The 18,630-nt window shown below is 49.2% G+C and overlaps 1 protein-coding gene across 6 annotated transcripts in view; it reads right to left on the bottom strand.

Annotated features, from left to right (window-relative positions):
• Positions 1-13,071, bottom strand: part of C28H10orf71 (chromosome 28 C10orf71 homolog) — a 51,128-nt gene extending 38,057 nt beyond the window's left edge. For all 6 annotated transcript variants that reach the window (XR_009493281.1, XM_015461090.2, XM_010820753.3 and 3 more), the window contains exon 1: positions 12,956-13,071. The gene's annotated coding sequence lies outside the window, so the exon portion shown is untranslated. The remainder of the gene's footprint in view (positions 1-12,955) is intronic.
• Between the last annotated feature and the right edge of the window lie 5,559 nt (positions 13,072-18,630).

Genomic DNA, 18,630 nt, shown 5'->3' with positions numbered 1-18,630 from the left:
GGAAAGTCCGGGCTTCTTGTCTCCCTGGCTCCCCTTTCCATCTTCCTCTGTCTTTCCCCACGCTGGGCCGCTTCTCCCTAAAAGGACTTGCTGGGTCGTGAGCTGGCCAAGAGAGAGCCTGTAGGCTGGGCTCTCTGGATTCTACCTGGACTCTGTGCCTGAGCATTATTTGTAGAGTGAAAGAGTAAATAAATGAATAAAAGCACTAAGGGGCCAACCAATGAGACACCTCTGTAAATGTATACCTGGCACCTGCTACATGACCTTCTATGACCAAGGGCTTCCCTGGTGGCCCAGGTGGTGAAGAATCTGCCTGCAATACAGGAGACCCGGGTTTGATCCCTGAGTCAGGAAGATCCTCTGGAGAAGGGAATGGATGTCCACTCCATTGTTCTTGCCTGGAAAATTCCATGGACAGAGAAGCCTGGCGGGTTACAGTCCAGGGGGCTGCAAAGAGTTGAACACGACTGAGTGACTAACACTTCAACTCCACCATCACTGCCTGGAAAAATCTAGTCTCAATTTAAAGTTCAAAGAGTGCCAGAAAATGGGCTTACAGAGGCGTCCGCTCATCCTTCAGTGCCTGTGCTTGTACAGCTCTGGGTACTGGAGGCCCTGACATGCACACCTGGGCCTGACCCCCACCCGGGCTCAGCATTTCACTCCATGCTGGCAGGAGGCGGGGACTGCAGGTCGTATTTTCGCCATCACCAGGGAGATCTGTGTGTGTGTGCATGTGGTAAAGCCAGAGAATCTCTGCCCAGGTCGCGGGGAGCTCAGCTTCTCTAGGAAAAGTTGCCTAAGGCGCAAGGAGGCAGAGAATGAGCTGAGGAGGCATCCATCAGGGACTGGCTTGAATTTGGTGTTTGAGGAGTGGTTTCGGGGATGAGAAAGCATTAAAATGGTCTGTGAGCAGTATGTGGAAAGGGGAAATGATGCCACAACCTTAAAATGGTGAGGAATTCCAACAGCTCGTGCAATTAAAAGGTGTATTGGAAATCGAAAGGGCTGAGAAGCCATCTGCACTCTCCCTTTGGGGTGAGGGCTCCTTCTCGCCTTTCCTTCTGCCCTCACTTCCTCTTGTATTTCCTTCCTTCCTAATAGAATTTATTTTTCTCGTTACAGACAATCTGACAATTTAGGAGTGGGGGAAAGAAAGTAGGGGAAAAAACCCACCCAGTGAGGTTGACATGGGGGAGCTGTGCCTGTTGGGAGGGGTATATGGGACATTCCTAGACCTTTTTCTGAATCTTAGTATGAACTGAAAGAAAACTGCTCTTAAAACTAAAGTCTGTTAAAAACAAAAGCAAAAACCACCCTCTACCCGTAAGTCCCATGTACTATTTATTCATTCACTTTTTTTTTGGACATAGCTGTGATCATACCATCTGGACAACTTCTTAACTTTCTTTTGCCATTAAACTTTGTAACAAAAGCATTTATTTCCATATTATGAATTCTTCTGAAACATTTTTTGCTGAAGTATAGTTGATTCACAATATAGTGCTAGATTCTGGTGTACAGCAAAGAGATTATGTTATACACAGATTATAGTCCTTTCTCATATTATATTTGATTTATGTTATTGCAAGACACTGAATATAGTTACCTGTGTTGCATGGTAGGCCCTTGTTGCTTGCGTATTATATTTTATAAATAGTAGTTTGTATCAGCTAATCCCAAACTCCTAGTTTACCCGTCCTCCCCTTCTCCCTCTGGTAACCACAGTTTGTTTTCTATGTCTGTGAGTCTGTTTTGAAAATAAGACCACTTGTATCACATTTCAGATTCCAACTATAAGTGGTATCATTTGATACATGTCTTTGTTTGACTTACTTAACATGATAATCTCTAGGTCTGTCCACGTTGCTGGAATGGCATTATTTCATTCTTTTCTTATGGCTGAGTAGGATTCCATTGAATGTATGGACCACATCTTCTTTATCCATTCATCTGTTGATGGGCATTTAGGCTGCTTCTGTTTCTTGGCTATTGTAAATCGTGCTGCCCGTACAATTGGGGTGCATGTATCTTTTCAAATTAGAGTGTTTTTTCCCAGATGTATGCCCAGAAGTGGGATTGCTGGATCCAGTTTTTTAAGGAACTTCCATACTGTTTCCACAGTGGCTGCACCAACCTACCTTCCCACCAGCGGTGCTGGAGGGCTCCCTCGTCAGCACCTCCTGCCCAGCGTTCACTGCCTGTGGACTTTTCAATGAGGGCCACTCTGACTGCTGTGCGAGGTGACACCTCACTGTGGTTTTGATTTGCATTTCTCTAATAATCAGCAATGTTGAACATCTTTTCATGCTTGCCATCTGTACGTCTTCTGTGGAAAAATGTCTATTGAAGTCTTCTGCCCTTTTTTTCAATTTGATTTTTTATTTTTATTTTTTTTTATTTGAGTTGTATGAGCTGTTTGTATATTTGTTCAGTCACATCATTTGTGAATATTTTCTCTCAGTCCATAGATTGTTTTTTCATCTTCTTTATGGTTTCCTTTACTGTACAAAAGTTTATGTTTGATTAGGTCCCACTTGTTTGTTTTTGCTTTTTGTTTCTAATGCTTTGGGAGACTGACCTAAGAAAGCATCGCTATTATTTACGTCAGAGAACGTTTGCCTGTGTTCTCTCCTAGGAGTTCTATGGCGTCCTGTCTTATACTGGAGTTGAGCCATTTGGAGCTTATTTCTGTGTGTGGTGGGTATGTTTTCTAGCTTCGCCGATTCACATGTAGCTCTCCAGCCTGCCCGCAGCACTTGGTGAAGATACTGTCTTTTCTCCGTTTTCCATTCTGGCCTCCTCTGTTGAAGATTAGTTGGCCGTAGGTGTGTGGGTTTCTTTTGGGCTCTCTATTCTGTTCCCTTGATCCATACGCCTGTTCCTGTGTCAATAGCACGTTGTTCTGATCACTACAGCTTTGCGGTATTTTCTGAAGTCTCGGAAGATTATGTCTCTGGTTTTGTTCATTTTCCTCAGGATTGCTTGGGCAATTCGGGATCTTTTGTGACTCCATATAATTTTTAGAGTTATTTATTCCAGTTCTGTGAAAGATGTCATGGGTAATCTGATAGAGATTACATAAAACCTATAGATTGCTTTGGGTTGCATGGCCATTTTGACAATGTAGTCCTTGCAATCCAAATATTATTTTAAAATAAAATTTGCAATTAAAATATTATTTTAAATGGCTTAATATTCCAAATCCTGGAATTTCAGTGTATTTGGCTCCTTAGGAAATGCTACAATGAAGATGTTTATAGGTAAGATTTTTTATTTGGATTTATTGTCTCAAGATGCATTTGCAGATGTGTGATTACTGGATTGAAGAGATTCACATTATCAAGCCCTGTACGCATACATCTTGCCAAATGGCTTTCCACTGCTACCAGTGATGAGTAAGCCTGCCTGTGTGACCACATCTCTGGCAGCAAAGGGCATTTGCTTTTTATGGCTCCTTGCTACTATGGGTGTAAGAGACAGCCTTGGTTACAACCTAGACCAGGGGTACAGTGCCCTTGGGGTGACACGATTACAGGACAAATGGGGCAGGAGTTCTCAGCCACGCACGGGGCGAGGCGCCCTCGCTGTTACCCACACTGGGACCAGAGGGCGAAAGCCTAGGTGAGCGCAGGGCCCAGGCTCCTCTTTAAGGCGGCCCAGGGATGCTACGGGACAGCACGGTATAACGCAAGGGGCTGTTTAGAGCTCTGCATGGGTTTGAATCCATTTTTTCTCTAAACTATTGGCTGTGTGCTTTTGGGCACGAAGTCACCTCCTACGTCTCTGCTTTCTATAATAAATATCTCAAGACTAGAAGGCTCCCAGGAACAGCTGTTTGGGTATATAAAAGGGATAACCTTCCCACAGGAGAACTTCAAGAAAGGCTAGTTCCTTTCTTCTTTCTGCTTCATTCCCAGATCCCCCAGGAGTCAGGTCACAGCCGGATGCAGGCCAGTGCAGTGTCTCCATTGGAGCTGGAAAGGACAGAGCCCACCCCTGTGGCGAGCCCTGCTTGCTGCCCTGCAGCTCTGGACGTTACTGCCTATGCTGTGCCTGGCATACCCCACACATGGGTGAGGCCAGGCCATTTAGTGCTCTGTGGGGTGAGTGTCTCGAGGCCAGCCTTCCATCATTTTTCTTCCTTGTCTTTGGGATGAGATCATGAGAGCCGAGCCTGGTAATTGCTCAGGAAAATAAGGCTCCTTTTTAATCAGGTGCTAAAAGCACTTTCAGCAGCCTCGCGCAGCGCTGCCGACAGGAGCAGCTTCCAGCCAATTCTGTGACACTTCAAAGAGCAGAGGTAAGACTGCTTCTGGGAAATTAGCACCATCACACCTGCCCCCAACCTTGATTTCCTTGGGCCATTGAACACGCAGGTCAAATTTAGAGATGGGAAATATCCATGTGTCTGCAACACATCTATCGCTGAGTCCCCCGCTGAGCATTTAGGCAAATCACCTTCTCTGAGTGTTGCGTTCAGTTTCTTTGTCTGTAGAATGGGGATACATCGGCTAAATCTCAGCTTGTTGGGTTGTGAGGATCAAGGGAAGAGGAGACGGAGGCACGGTGCTTGCTGTGCTGTGTGCTTTTCACCTTATGCTTCATTCGCTCTTTTCAGAAGCTCCACGAGGCGGGGAGCATGATTATCTGGGATGAAGATTCACCTGCTGACGGTTCAGTCCCCTTCCCGGTGCCCAACTGTCGGCATGGACTCCCTCCTATCGTTGCAGGCACCCAGGGATGCAGGAGGAAAGCTTGGCTTTGTAACCCACAACCAACATGCTTCTTAACTACCTGGTGCAGAAATTCCTCCTGCTACAAATGGAGCTGATTGCTTTTGGCCTCTACCTTCAGGCCCAAAGCACTGGGCAAGTCACAAATGTCCCCAACATTGGGGAAAACATGTGTTCAGAAAGAGGAAACTTTGCTGAGCAGATCATTAAGGCTGCGCGGCTGGGGCGGTACGGGGTGGAGGCGTTTTCTGCTACCTCCCTCCCCAACATTTTGGTTCTGCTCCCGATAACATGGTAGGTCAAGCATGTGGCTAAATATAGCTGCCCTCCCAGCTGGGCTGTCATCGGGACTGTCAGCAGTGTGTCCAAGGTTTGCAGACTGGAACTTCTCAGTTAAACTCAGTTACGGGGGGCAGGGATTTTGTTTTCAGAAGTCCTCCCCTCCTCCCCTTAAATTGTAGACCCAGGGAGAGACCCAATAGGGCCGACTAGAAGGCAGGGGAAGTCGGATGGGGGCAGAGCGCCTGGACCTGCAGACTTGAGCATGGCAGCAAGCTGAGTCCTCAAGACCAGAGTCTTGGGTTCCTGTGCCCAACAGCCTTGGGAACGCGGCAGCCTCACAGGAGCTGTCGGGCCCATCTTTAGGGCCAGGGTAAGTCACTGGCTCATCACCAGCAGTGTGCGCAATTGGGCAACCACTGAGCCTCTGAGCCACAGTGGCCTCATGTGTGGGAAAGAGTCATGGTAACCTTATGCTCGCTGCTATAGCGAATAAAGGAAAACAAGAAAGTGCTTTCTGTTGAAGGTCCTCACACTGGTGGAACTAGACTCTGCCACACGATACAGGCTTTGCCATCTCTCCATCAGCCATGTCATGCAGGTATCTGGTTCAGCTCAGACAAATTGTTTTAAGCATCTCTGTGTTCTGGGAGCTTGAAGCTCCAAAAAATAATGAGTTCAAGGACACACAGACAGGATGCAGCAGAGACAGGAGATGCACACCTGACATTCCACCCTCCCTTTTCACCCAGGGACACCACTTGTATTGCCCTCGGGTTTACTGGTCTGCGAATTCTTAAGGAGGAGACCAACTGAAGTTAGAGGGGCAGGGCTGAGGGAGGGACTCAACGGGGGCTCAGTCCTCATGCGGCAGGTTAGGGGCCCAGGACTGCTGCGCTGGTCCAGCTGAGAACCCTGGGAGCGTCGCTCTGTGTCCGTGCCATCCCTGGGTTTGGGCCACCCTCAGCCTGTGCAGCTGAGTACAGCGGTCCCTGTAGGGTCACTTTCTCCCAAGGCTGTCTTGGCCCCTTGAAGATGCAGGCTGGGTGTGTTCAAACTTTTTCTCCAGCCTTCTGGGCTCCACAGGCTCCCAGTTTAGGAGGAGGGATTGAAATTTGCTTAACTGAAGGGGTTCATTTTTATTAGTGTCTGTTTCCCCATCGGGTGGTACCGCGCACTATAGGTGGTTTGAATCCGGGCTTTGAATCCTTCATTTATTCTAGAAGCATTTGTTCTGTAAACACCATGGGCCCGGCAATGGGATGCAGCTGTGAACAAGACAGGATCTCTGCTTTCATGGAACTTACACTTGGGGCTTGAGGGTGGGGATGTCTAGATGAGAGTAGAGAGCAGACAGGACCAGGCCATGTGGAGCCTTGCTGGCCAGAGACATGGAGTTTGCATTTTATCCAGTATTATAGGAAGCCAATGGTGGGTTTAGCCACAGGGCCAATAGGATCTGATAAACATTTGAAGACGCTTTAATGGCAGCATTATGTACAATTGCTAAGATATGGAAGCAAGGTAAGTGTCCATCAACAGATGAATGGATAAAGAAGTGGCATATGTATGCATACACACACATGCTTACACACAACGGAAAACTACTCAGCAATAAAAAGCGAAATGTCGCCATTTGCAGCAGCATGAACGGACTTGGAGGGCATTATGCTGAGTGAGGTGCGCCAGACAGAAAGAGACAAACGCTGTACGGTACCACTGACATGTAGAACATAGAAAATACAATAAACTGGTGAATAGAACAAAAAAAGGAGCCTCACAGGCATAGAGAATAGACTAGCGGCTACAGTGGGGAGAGGGAGGGGAGGAGGGGCGCTGGGGGGCAGAGGACTAACAGGTACAGACTGAGGTATAAAACAGCTACAGGGTGCACTGTGCAACACGGGCAATGGAGCCAGCATTTCACAGTAGCTATAAATAGAGTGTAGCCTTCAAAATTGTGAGTTACTTTATTGGACACCTTTAACTTGTACAATATACATCAACTATCCTTCAATGAGAAAATAAATGTAAAAAAGATTTCTCTGACTGCAGCATGGAAAATGGAATGTCGCGGGCTGAGATGGGGGCAGGGCCAGTCGAAGGACTTCGTAGGTGTTCAGAGGGGAGTAAGTGGCCTGGAAGGTCAGAGAGGAGAGGAGAGTGGGGAGGTTATTTGGGGTAGAATTTGGCTCTGGGCACTGGAATATGAGTGATGAGGAAGAGGAGACCCCAGCAGGACTCCCGGCGTCGAGTGCTCACTCCCACTGTCTGCCACAAATGGAGCAGCTTAAGTTTTAGGGAGCCACCTGCAGTGGGCTGGTTTCCGCCGCTAACAGGAGCGCGTCTGTGTGACTGATCGCATTGTTGATTCATTTTCATAATCACAGCAATCTTACAAGACAGAGGTGCTGTGCTATGTCGTTCTTAGTCGTTCAGTTGTATCCAACTCTGCGACCCCATGGACTGTAGCCTCCCAGGCTCCTCTGTCCATGGGGATTCTCCAGACAAGAATACTGGAGTGGGTTGCCATGGCCTCCTCCAGGGGATCTTCCCAACCCAAGGATGGAACCCAGGTCTCCCTCCTTGCAGGTGGATTCTTTACTGTTCGAGCCGCCAGGGAAGCCCAAGAGAGGCGCTGCTGTTGTCTAAATAACTTGCTCAGCTCACTTGTCTGGTTGCCCCAGCGCCCTGGTTCCTCCAGAGAATTAGTCTCAGCCATCGCTGTCATCTCTCCCTCAGGCCCCAGCTCTGAGTATCACCCTGATTCCTCCAGAGAATTAGTCTCAGCCATCGCTGTCATCTCTCCCTCAGGCCCCCAGCTCTGAGTATCAGAGGGGGCTTGGTTTTTGCCCACTGCCGAGGGATCTGGTCCACACTGGAGAATTTCATGTATATCTTCACCTCTAGACATAGGATTGCGATTATTCCCCTTGTGAGTTTGCTAAAAGCTAAATGAACTGTCCCAACTCTGTCTCTGAAACAGATGAGATTTACCCTGGAGAGGACGTGGGGCTGCACTGAACCTCCCAGGGGACCCGGTGCTCCTGCTGAGGGCCCCACTGAAAGACCTGAAGTCCCTGACCCCAGAGACCCCAGCAGTGTCTTTTGAGCCCATTTGGGAGTTTCTGTGGAACAAGGGCGCTCTCATTCAAGCGGTCCCATCCGGATGCTCGCGTGCAGTGGCTCTGCCATGTGCCAGTGGGCAGGGCTTGTGAGGGCAGCTGACGTTAGCACGTGCTCTCCGATCAGCACCACACACTCACAGGAGAGGAGGGAGGCGCACAAGGTGAAGAGCACGGGCCTTGCAGCCCCCAGGCCCCTGCCCTTTATCTTCCATTGAAACTTCCCCCCAGTATATCTTTGCATGGATCATTGGGCAGTTCCCTGGTCATAAAGGCCTGTTCTTCTAAGAGCAATGGGATGTGCCTGCTCAGAGTCTTGGGATGAAGTGCCCCACGTGTGAGCTTGTGCACACATGCTAAGCATTGGTGTGTGTGTGGAAGCACCACAGCTCTCCTGTGGGCCACGAGAGAATCAGAATAAAGAGAGTGGCATTGGGGGCACTGGGGACCCAGGCACAGATCTGTACCTGGCACCTTGCCCTGTGAGTGAGGCATCACAATCTCCACCCCCAAGAGGAAGAAAATGGGGCTCCGGCTCACAGTGGCCTCTACAGCAGGGTCGACCGTGCACCCCACCCGCATGGCCTCCCTCTCGATGTGACCCCTTTGGCTCCCGCCTGGCCATCCATTGTGTTAATTGAACGCTTGAACAGCATTTGAAGGCCAGGTTTGGTGCTTGAATATATTGCCACATTAATAACTTCAGAACATTTCAGGCAGCATTGAAATAGTAAATTAGGACACGACGGGCCATATATTCAAGGCAGAGAGCTGAAGTATCATTTTATTACATGTGCCATGGAATTAAAGGCTTAATTTTCTTTTAAAAGATGGCGATGCATCATTTCCTGCAGCCAGGTAAAAACAGTTAGCAGAAATGATTTATCTCTCCTTCCATTTAAAAATACAAAACCGGAATCCCGGGATCTAGCTCTCTGTTATTTATCTCTGCCTGGAGGGCACTTGAGACTCTGATCAGTCATTCTGACTTGAAGGACAGGCCAGATCCTGGCTGTGGCCTTGAGAGGGAGGTGAGGGCAGAGCAGTGGCTGTCTCGATGGGGTAGGGGAGTGTGGCTTCTCACACAAGGCTCAGAAGACAGGGCGACTGTGTTCCTTTCCCAACTCTGGCCATAGGCTGGCTCTGCACTCACTATTTACCTCTTGAAGCATAGTTTTCTCACCTACAGAATGGAATCACAGGTGAGTTTATGGTGGGGCTGTTGTAAGGTTCTCATGAGATTATAGATGGAAAGAAAGTGGGCCTTCGGGGGCTCTTGCACAGCTAAGTCACATTTGTGGAAGAAAATTTTAGAATGGCTCTTTATATTCTGACAGTAAAAGTTATATTCACTGAGGGGCTTCCCGGGTGGCTTCCTGGGTGGCTTCTTTAATGGTAAAGAAGCTACTTTTCAAGGCAGGAGACTTAAGGGATGTGGGTTCCAACCCTGGGTTGGGAAGATCCCCTGGAGAAGGGAATGGCAACCCACTCCAGTATTCTTGTCTGGAGAATCCCATGGACAGAGGAGCCTGGCAGGCTACAGTTCACAGGGTGGCAAAGAGTCAGATACGACTGAAGTGATTCAACACAGCATCCTGCATGCACTCACTGAGAAGAAATTTGGAAAATACAGAAAATAGCAAAGAAGAAAATAAAGGAAATTGTATAACATGGCCTGGAGATGATCAACGTTATTTTTCCTGTTTTGGCATACTTTTTAAAAACAAAATTCGATTCCTAAACATTTACAAATTAGTATTCTGGTACTCTGTTTTTCCGGCTTGATATTCCCAACACCAGCTTCATCCTTAATGACTGTCCACAGCTTCTTTGCATGACTGCATACAATTCTATTGTATGTAAAAATGCACATGATCTATATTGATCCTCTCTTGTCAGATCTTTACCTTCTTTCTTTGAAGAATACTTCCTGTGGTCACTGTAACAAGCTGGTGGTGAGGGAGGGTTAATAGATATTTATTCGCTCACAGTTCTGGAGGACAGAAATCTGGGCTCAAGGTGTTGGCAGGGCTGAGCTGCCTTCAAGTGCCTGACCAGCCTCTGGCGGCTCCAGGTGTTTCTGGGTTTGTGGCCGCATCCCTTCAATCTCTGCTTCTGTCTGCATATGACCTTCTCTTTTCTGTCTGTCTGTCTGTCTCCTCTGAGTGCTTCTAAAAGGAGACTTGTCAGAGACTTTGTCACTGGATTTAGGGCTCCCCTGGGTAATTAAGATGATCTCTTAATCTCTAGATTCTTAACTTCATTATATCTGCAGAGATTCCTCCTAAATAAGGTCACATTCACAAGTTGTGGTGTTAGGATGTTGACATATCTTTTGAGAGCCACCATTCAGTCCACAGAAGCCAGGAAACCAGGGCTTAAGGAAGACCAGCTCTTAGCCCCAGGTCACAGGGCTTCCAGGTGGTGGAGCTGGGATTCTGTCCCAGGCATTTGGCCTAAATGCATTTAATTTGCCTGAATATCTTTTTATATACATGGAGTCATATTTTAAACGTTTGGTTTTAATGGCCTCTTTGTCTGATGACAACGGCTCTCTCCTGTCTGTACTTTCCGGGCCCAGTCGCGGTTGGAGACAGCCCCACAGAACCCATCTACCGATCCGTCCCTACCAGAGGGCGGGAGAGAAGGGGCTGATGCTCAGCACGGCAGGTGCTGGCCGTCTGCCCCGAGGGTCTCCTGCTGTCTGAGCCCAGCATCCGCTCCATCAGATGCTACAGGTTTCAACAGCGCTGGTGGATCCAGTGACCACCCTCAGCTCCGGGCCTTTCCCGAGGAGACCCTCAAGCAGGTCTTCCCTGCCCTCTCACTGCAGTCTGGGGGACACACCTCCTGCAGCACCCTTGACCTCCCCTTGTGGGCAGAGCAGCCAAGAGGCTCAAGTGAGTTTCCTAAGGGTGCTGTTGCCATGTTGTCCACGGCTTTGCAGATGTGATTAACACAAAAGAATGGTGTGCGGGTTTCCTGGGAATGGATATGAAGTCCGAGAAGGCTCCTCTCAGGGGTCCTGAGTTGACTCATCCCCATTTCCTGCTGTGGGCCTGAGTATTCACCCTAGTAATCCCCCTCCTGGGGGCAAGACCCCTCTGGTGAGCCTCTGCAAGGACTGTCAGCTCCCAGGAAGGGGAGATCATGCCCCTTATTATTCCTTGGGTCTCCTGAGTCCTGGGCCCTCCCTGAGCCAGCCTGCTTCTGTATCTGGGGACTGAGCCAACTGCTGTACTCATGCAAATTGGGGCTCAGGACAAGAGGAGGGGGAGCATCTCATACATGACAGGGGCAAGGCCAGGTGGTTGACGATCAACCTACAGTCATTCTGAGACTTAGATAAAATTATACCCATTTTAGGGCTTCCCTGGTAGCTCAGACAGTAAAGAATCCTCCTGCAATGCGGGAGACCTGGGTTCGATCCCTGGGTTGGGAAGATCCCCTGGAGGAGGGCATGGTAACCCACTTCAGTATTCTTGCCTGGAGAATCCCCATGGTAGAGGAGCCTGGCAGGCTAGAGTCCACAGCTTTGCAGAGTCGGACACAACTGAGTGACTAAGCACAGCACATACCTGTTTTAAAGATGAGGAAACTGAAAGGAAAAAGTGACTTGTCCAAGGTCCCATCAGCAGCGGGGACCAGCCCCCCTTGCCTCTGTAGTGGAGGCAGTAAGTCCTTCTCCACAGACAATCCCTACCGCATGCTGGTTCTGTTTCTACTTTAGTATAAGCTTAACCCTGAGAAGGTCACAGGCAGGCTTCTGCAGGAAAGACAGGGCTTGACAAGTGAATGAAAAGGATACAGGTTTGGTTTCAGGCTTGGAATCTGAATGTTCTGACCATGAGCAGCTGGGCCAGAGGCCAGAGTCCAGAGTCAGGGGAGGAGGGTAGAGGAGGAGTCTGTAGGCTGCAGGTACCTGAGCCCTGTAAGTCCCTCGTGGGCTGCATGAATGTCCCCATGACAGCATGGGGCTGTGCTGATCACTCCATGTGACCAGGTGCCCAGCTGGAGTGGATGGGACTCTGAAGCTCCAACAAACTTTCTCGACGGGAAAGGTTAAACAGAAAAGATGTCCAAAGTCCTGGGAAATGAGCCCAGGCTCTGTGGATGGAGATGGGAGCGTCACACATACTGTCTCGTCTAACCTCCCCAGCAGTTTAGCAAAATAAACTGGGCTATCTCCACATTACAGACTAGGAGATGAGGCTCAGAGAGGTTAAGTGACTTGTCCAGAATAACACAGCAAGAAGAAGATGCAGCTGAGATTCAATGCTTCCTGAAGCTTGTGGCTCAGAACACAAGCAGGTGAAAAATCTTGCCCCATTCTTCTTCCTGCGATAGCTACTCAGAAATTTACTCTTATAGGGAGAAGTGCTTAAAGACATACAAGACTCAGGAGACATGATATGGTCACAGATGTGACTGAGGTAGGCATCCTAGCTGGATCAGAAGCTGTTCCTGCTGTAAAGGAAAGCCTTCTGCTGGCTTTTAAGACTCCTGGTGCTGTGGAGCTGAGCATCCCCCAGGCCCAGGCCTGTGGGAGGGGCCGGGTACGGCAGCCTGTGTGCTCTGACTTCCTCTGGACAACTCTGCCCGGCACCAGTCACGCTGGAAGTAGACCCTGGTCCCGCTCAGCCACTAATCGGCGGAGTCCCTACCCACCCACATCCTTGGTAGTACTGCCCAGCTTTCTGCCCTCCAAGAGACAGCCTGGGGCTGAAGTATCACCCGGTTAGTCCCTCCAGCCTGGCCCTGCTGAGAGAGTGCTCTTTACAGCGAGAAGCGAGGGGAGCACGGAGGCTCACTCACCATAGCAGCATCCTCCTTGAGCCGCAGGAGCGTGGAGGACACAGCCGCCCACAGTCATGGGCTGCGTGCAGGGCGCCTGCCCCGGGCGCTCACACTTCCTTTCTCGGAGCGGCAATGAGGCAGTGGGAAAGAATCCACTCCCACCCAGCTGGGCCTGCCCTTCGCCCGAGACACCAGATCTGACTTGGAAGCCAGCTGGACATTCCTGTTAGGCTGTTCAGAAATGGACCACGGCCCCACCGCTCAGAGAGGCCTGAGCACTCCCGCCCCCTGCTTCCTCTGGAGCCTGGCCCTTCTCTGCAATGCCCCCATCCCAAGGGACTGGGTCTGTGACCTTGGTGAAGCCCTCGGCTGACCCGGCTCCCGCCCTCTGGCTCTGTTCGTTTATAAATAGGCCCATTTCTCCTCCTGCTCCAGCCCAGAGCTCCACACCCAAGAGGCAGATGCAACCTCGGGATTCCCTTTCCAGCCAAGGGCAGAGCAGGACCCGGCGGGCTCATGGGCCTGAAGGATGAGATCACAGATTTTCCTGCAAATAGCAACGCACACTGGACAGTCAGAGGCTACTTTCCTGCGGCTGCCCAAACAAATGACCACATACAGGGTGGCTTAAACAACAGACATTCATTGTCTCACAGTTCTGGAGGTCAGAAGTCTGAAATCAAGGGGTCGGCAGGGTAGCTCTATCTGAAGGCTCTAGGGGAGGGCTCTTCCTTGTCTCTTCTAGCTTCTAGTGCCCCACTCATTCCTTGGTTTGTGGACACATCTCTTCAACCCATGTGGTTGCATTGCCCCCCTCTCTCTGGCTCAAATGTCTATTTCTCTTATAAAGGGCATTTGTCATTGAATTTAGGGGCTACCGAACTTGCTACTTAGCACAAAATCCTTAATTCCACCTGTAGGAACCATTTTTCTAAAGAAGGCCACATTCATAGGTTTCGGGATTAAGACACAGACGTATCTTTTAGGGGCCAGCATTCAGCCACTACAGCTCATTGTCACAAATGAAATTTACTGAGATGGCCATCGACAGGTGGGTCAAACGAGGAACCCTAAGAAAAGGGGCTTTTTACAGACACCTTTTGGGGTGTCTTTGGCTCTGCTGTCCAGGGCTCCCCTGTGGCCAGGCCAGGTAAATCCCGCTGCTTCTGAAGGAGACTTTAATGATAGACTCTCCCCGGCAAAGCCGAGGGCTCAGAAACAGATTCGTGTTGTCTCCGGCTCAGCTGAGTGTGTGGGTCAGCACTCAGCTATTGGCTGGATTAGTGAATCGTCAATAGATCCGGTTGAGCTAAGACAGCTGGAGTAAGCAGACCACACATAGGCGCTGGTTATTTTGGCTTTTGTGGTGACGTGGCGTGATTTGTAGCTTGGCTCTCGGCCACTATGACACTCACAGAGCCTGGTCAGCTGTCACGGTTTCATGCTCTTTGCTGAGTGAAATGACCTGAGTGTAATTTCATGGTGCATGGAAAGAACACGGACTCTGGAGTCCCACAGACCCCTTGGGTCTGGCCCTGCCATTGCTTACCACCCACGGGAACTTCTCAAGGCTTCCTCCTGGGTAAAATGAGGAGGGACAAACCCATCTGGAAACACGGTTGTGATTACAAGCCTAGATTCTATCTCAAGGGCCTGGCCCAGGGCCTGGCGCATAGTAGGCATCCAGTAAATGGCCGTTTGGATTTGGGGTTGGGAAGCCCACCCACTGTGTGCAGAAGCCTGGACCTTCCACTGCCTGCTCCCTCCTCTCCCTGGCTCCTAGTCCTGCGGGGTCTTGACCTTGCGCGCCCTGGCCCGGCCACACCTTTGCTCCCCGGGGTGCCTGCAGCAGTTTTCTGAGCACCCTCGCTGCCCCAGGCTGCCTGCTCCAGGCCCACTTCACACAGCAGCCGACGCCAGGGAAGCTCTGGTTTTGTCACATTCCCAGCCACATATGTTGATGATTTCTCACCCCCGCTGGAGCCTGGACCGGAGCCCCTCCGCATCAGCCCCGCCCACACGGCAGCCTCAGGGATCACCGCTCCTCTTCCCGAGCTGTGATCTAGTGCCCAGGAGCCGGGCTCAAGCTGCCGGCCCCTCCCCGCCTCCTCGCCCTCAGTATCTCTCCTTTCTCCGCATCACTCTCCTCTTTACTCTCCCTCTTCTCTTTATCTGTTCCCCCCTCCCCTCCCTGTCCTTAACCTCCCCATGACCCCCACTGTCCTCCTCCCTGCTCCTCTGGCACCTTGAATTTCCCACAACCATGCCACACTGTCCCGAGCCTCTTGCGGAGCCTTGCAGTGGACACAGCATCCTCGGACTGCACTCCCCCAGGAAGAGAAAGGCCATGGTCCAGAGCCCAAGCTCTGGAGCCAGTGCTGGGGACTGAACTGCCTGTGTGACCTTGGGCAGATCACTGCACTTCTCTGGGCCTTGCTTTCTCAGCTGTGAAGCTTTTGTGAGTGACTCCATGCAGAGCGCAGAGGATGACTATGTGTTCTAGTCTAAGCGGGAGCTCTTTCTGTCATGGAGTTGACAGCCTGGGGGGTGTCAGATAAGATGAGCCATCATGCTGCCCCAAGATAAGGGCAGTGTGGGTGCGCTCAGAGGACAGGAGGTGCTTCACCAGCCAGAGACCCAGGTGCGCCAGTGGCTGCCCTCCAGAGGCCTTGGCTATCGATAACTTCCAGCCCCCACCTTCTACGCTGCTGGACACCTTTTGAGCACCACACCAATCTGTCCACAATTCTCATTCTAGTTACTGCCACCTCCACGGGTGACAAATATGCTCTACAGGAACTACCCCCATCCCTTCCGGACTCCACACACACGCGCCTCACTTCTGTCTCAGACTTCCTGGGACCAGCGCGTGTGGCAACACCCATGGGGATCCACTGAGCACTCACACAGGTGTGGCCCCAAAGTGTAGGAGTCTGTGTACCTGGGACCATCCCCGACCTGTGGAGGGGGACAGCCAAAAGATGAGCTATTCTCCACCTGAGTCCCAGGAGGACAATTCTGAAAGGCATTTCAAAAAGTTCTTCGAAAGTTTCTGGTCAGGTGGAGAACCAGTCCTCCTTAGCAGTGGGTAACCCGTAATGCATCCTTGAGTTACCTCTTATGTTTTCTCTGCCCTCTTCCCTGATCCTACACTTCACATTCCTGGGATCTCTCCCCAATACAACTACTTACATCAGCCCTTTAACCTGGTCTCTACTGGAACCACTTACCCTAAAATCCCTAGCAAAGGTTTCCCTTGGGCTGACTGAATGCCTTGGGCAGGGAAGCCTGCCACATCCTCCAATGCTTCTTAGTAGGTAAGTCCCCTTTACCACATTGGTACCAAAGTAAAGAAATAAGGATCAGGCATGGAGAGTGGAGAAGGGCATGGCAACTCACTCCAATATTCTTGCCTGGAGAGTCCCATGGACAGAGGAGCCAGGCGGGCTACAGTCCCTTGGGTTGCAAAGAGTTGGACAGGACCGAGCAACTTAGCATGCGGGCACACAGGGAGAGGGAGACCAGGCGCTGGGTCCAACCAAGAGGGATCCAGCTGAGGCTAGAATCCGGGTTGCTGTGTTGAGGCTTCCAACCCCTAAACATAATATGTTACTCTTATTTAGATCTTTGATTTCTTTTCTCAGCATTTAATAAGTTTGGCATACGGATCCTATACATGTTTTGTAAAATTTATACCTAAGTGTTTCATCTTCTCAGCATTTAATAAGTTTGGCATACGGATCCTATACATGTTTTGTAAAATTCACACCTAAGTGTTTCATTTACTTTGGAGCAATAACCAATGGTACTGTGTTTTAAATTTTGGTTTCAAGGTGTTCATTTGTATATGTAGAAATGCAATTTACTTTTGTGTGTTGATCTTATATTTTGCAATCTTGCTGAACTCATTTATTCTAATTTTTTTGTGTATGTGAATTTCTTAGGATTTTCTGTGCAAACAACCAAACGGTCTGCAAATAAGAACAGCTCTATTTCTTCATTTTCAGTCTGTAAGCCATTTCTTCTTCTTACCTTATTGTAGTGGCTAGCACTTCAATTATGTTGAAGAGGAGTGGTCAGAGCAGGTATCCTTTCCTTGTTTGACTTTTCACCATTGAGTAGGCTTTTGTAAATGTTCTTTATTGTATCAAGTGGTTCCTTTCTATTCCTATTGTGTGCACGCATGCTCAATAGCTCAGTGTCTCTGACTCTTTGTGATTCCATGGACTGTAAGCTGCCAGGCTCCTCTGTCCGTGGGATTCCCCAGGCAAGAGTACTGGAGTGGATTGCCGTTTCCTTGTCTAGGGGATCTTTCTGACCCAGGGATCAGACACATGTCTCTTGTGTCTCCTGCACTGGCAGGCAGATTCTTTACCACTGAACCACCCGGGAAACCCCCTATTCCTAGCTTACTGGAGAGTTTTCTTTTTCTAATTGTCATACATAGGTGTTATATCTTGTCAAATTTTTTCCTGTGTCAATTAGTATGATCATATGATTTTTCTTCTTTAGCCTATTGATGTGGTGAATTATATTGATTAATTTTTTTATTATTATTATTTTTTTACTTTACAATATTGTATTGGTTTTGCCATACATCAACATGCATCTGCCACGGGTGTACACGTGCTCCCCATCCTGAACCCCCCTCCCTCCTCCCTCCCCATCCCATCCCTCTCAGTCATCCCAGTGCATCAGCCCCAAGCTTCCTATATCCTGCATTGAACCTGGACTGGTGATTTGTTTCTTATACAATATTATACATGTTTTAATGCCATTCTCCCAATTTTTGAATGTTAAATAAACCTTTGTGTACTTGGAATAAATTCCACTTACTTATGCTCCATATTTCTGGCCAATTTACCTCCCTGTTCTTTATTCCCTCCCTGGAGTCCACTGGGACCAACTTACACTGACTATATCCCTGACCTTGGAGCCTCACCACAAGCTCAGCACTGCTGTCCCACATAGCATAGTTCCTGGGTGGCTGATGCTGGCTGAGCTGAATCTGAGTTCACCGCATGTCCTTGAACTTAAAGCACAGGCTGCTAGCCTTTCTTTGGAGAGGCCCACTGGGAGTCTCCATTCAGTTTCTATCAGTCATCATCCAGCAGGTCCACCCAAATCCAAATCTCTGGCTAGAAGAACACTGTAGCAAAAATCCAGCACGTTCTCATATAAATCCAGATCAAATTCCATTAAGGCTGGGCTGGAGCATTTCTGGGAGCAGGCAGAAAACAGTTCTATCATGCGTTGATTTACTGTTGCTTCTCTCTTCTTTGGAAAGGCAGAGAAAATAAAGAACCATTGGAATCCAGTAGCAAATGCTTAGTTGTTCAGCCATGCAGCAAGCCGACCTTCAACACAAACCACTATGAACTGGTAGCAATGTTTAATCATTTTTCATAGTCGCTAATGAAAACAGTGCTGCTTCTGGCTGCGTAGTTCAAAGTGCCCAACAAATGAGCTCTGAGTCCCGGGCGAGAGCTCTAGATCTGGAAGGTCCTGGATCAACTAATGATATACCTTGTACAAAATTTAAACCTCCCAGTAATGTCCATGCGTGTGACCTAATGGTACTATAGAGATTTTAAGATTGGTACATATATTAGTCACTGTAATTAAAATCCTGGAGTTATATTATACGTTATTTGTATGGCAGTTTGTGATGTGTTTAAAGCTCCCAGTTTCAA

Source organism: Bos taurus, chromosome 28, assembly GCF_002263795.3.
Source record: "Bos taurus isolate L1 Dominette 01449 registration number 42190680 breed Hereford chromosome 28, ARS-UCD2.0, whole genome shotgun sequence".
NCBI classification, from domain to species: domain Eukaryota; kingdom Metazoa; phylum Chordata; class Mammalia; order Artiodactyla; family Bovidae; genus Bos; species Bos taurus.
The sequence above is the reverse complement of the archived record's forward strand: the minus strand, read 5'-3'. Positions and strand labels throughout refer to the sequence as shown.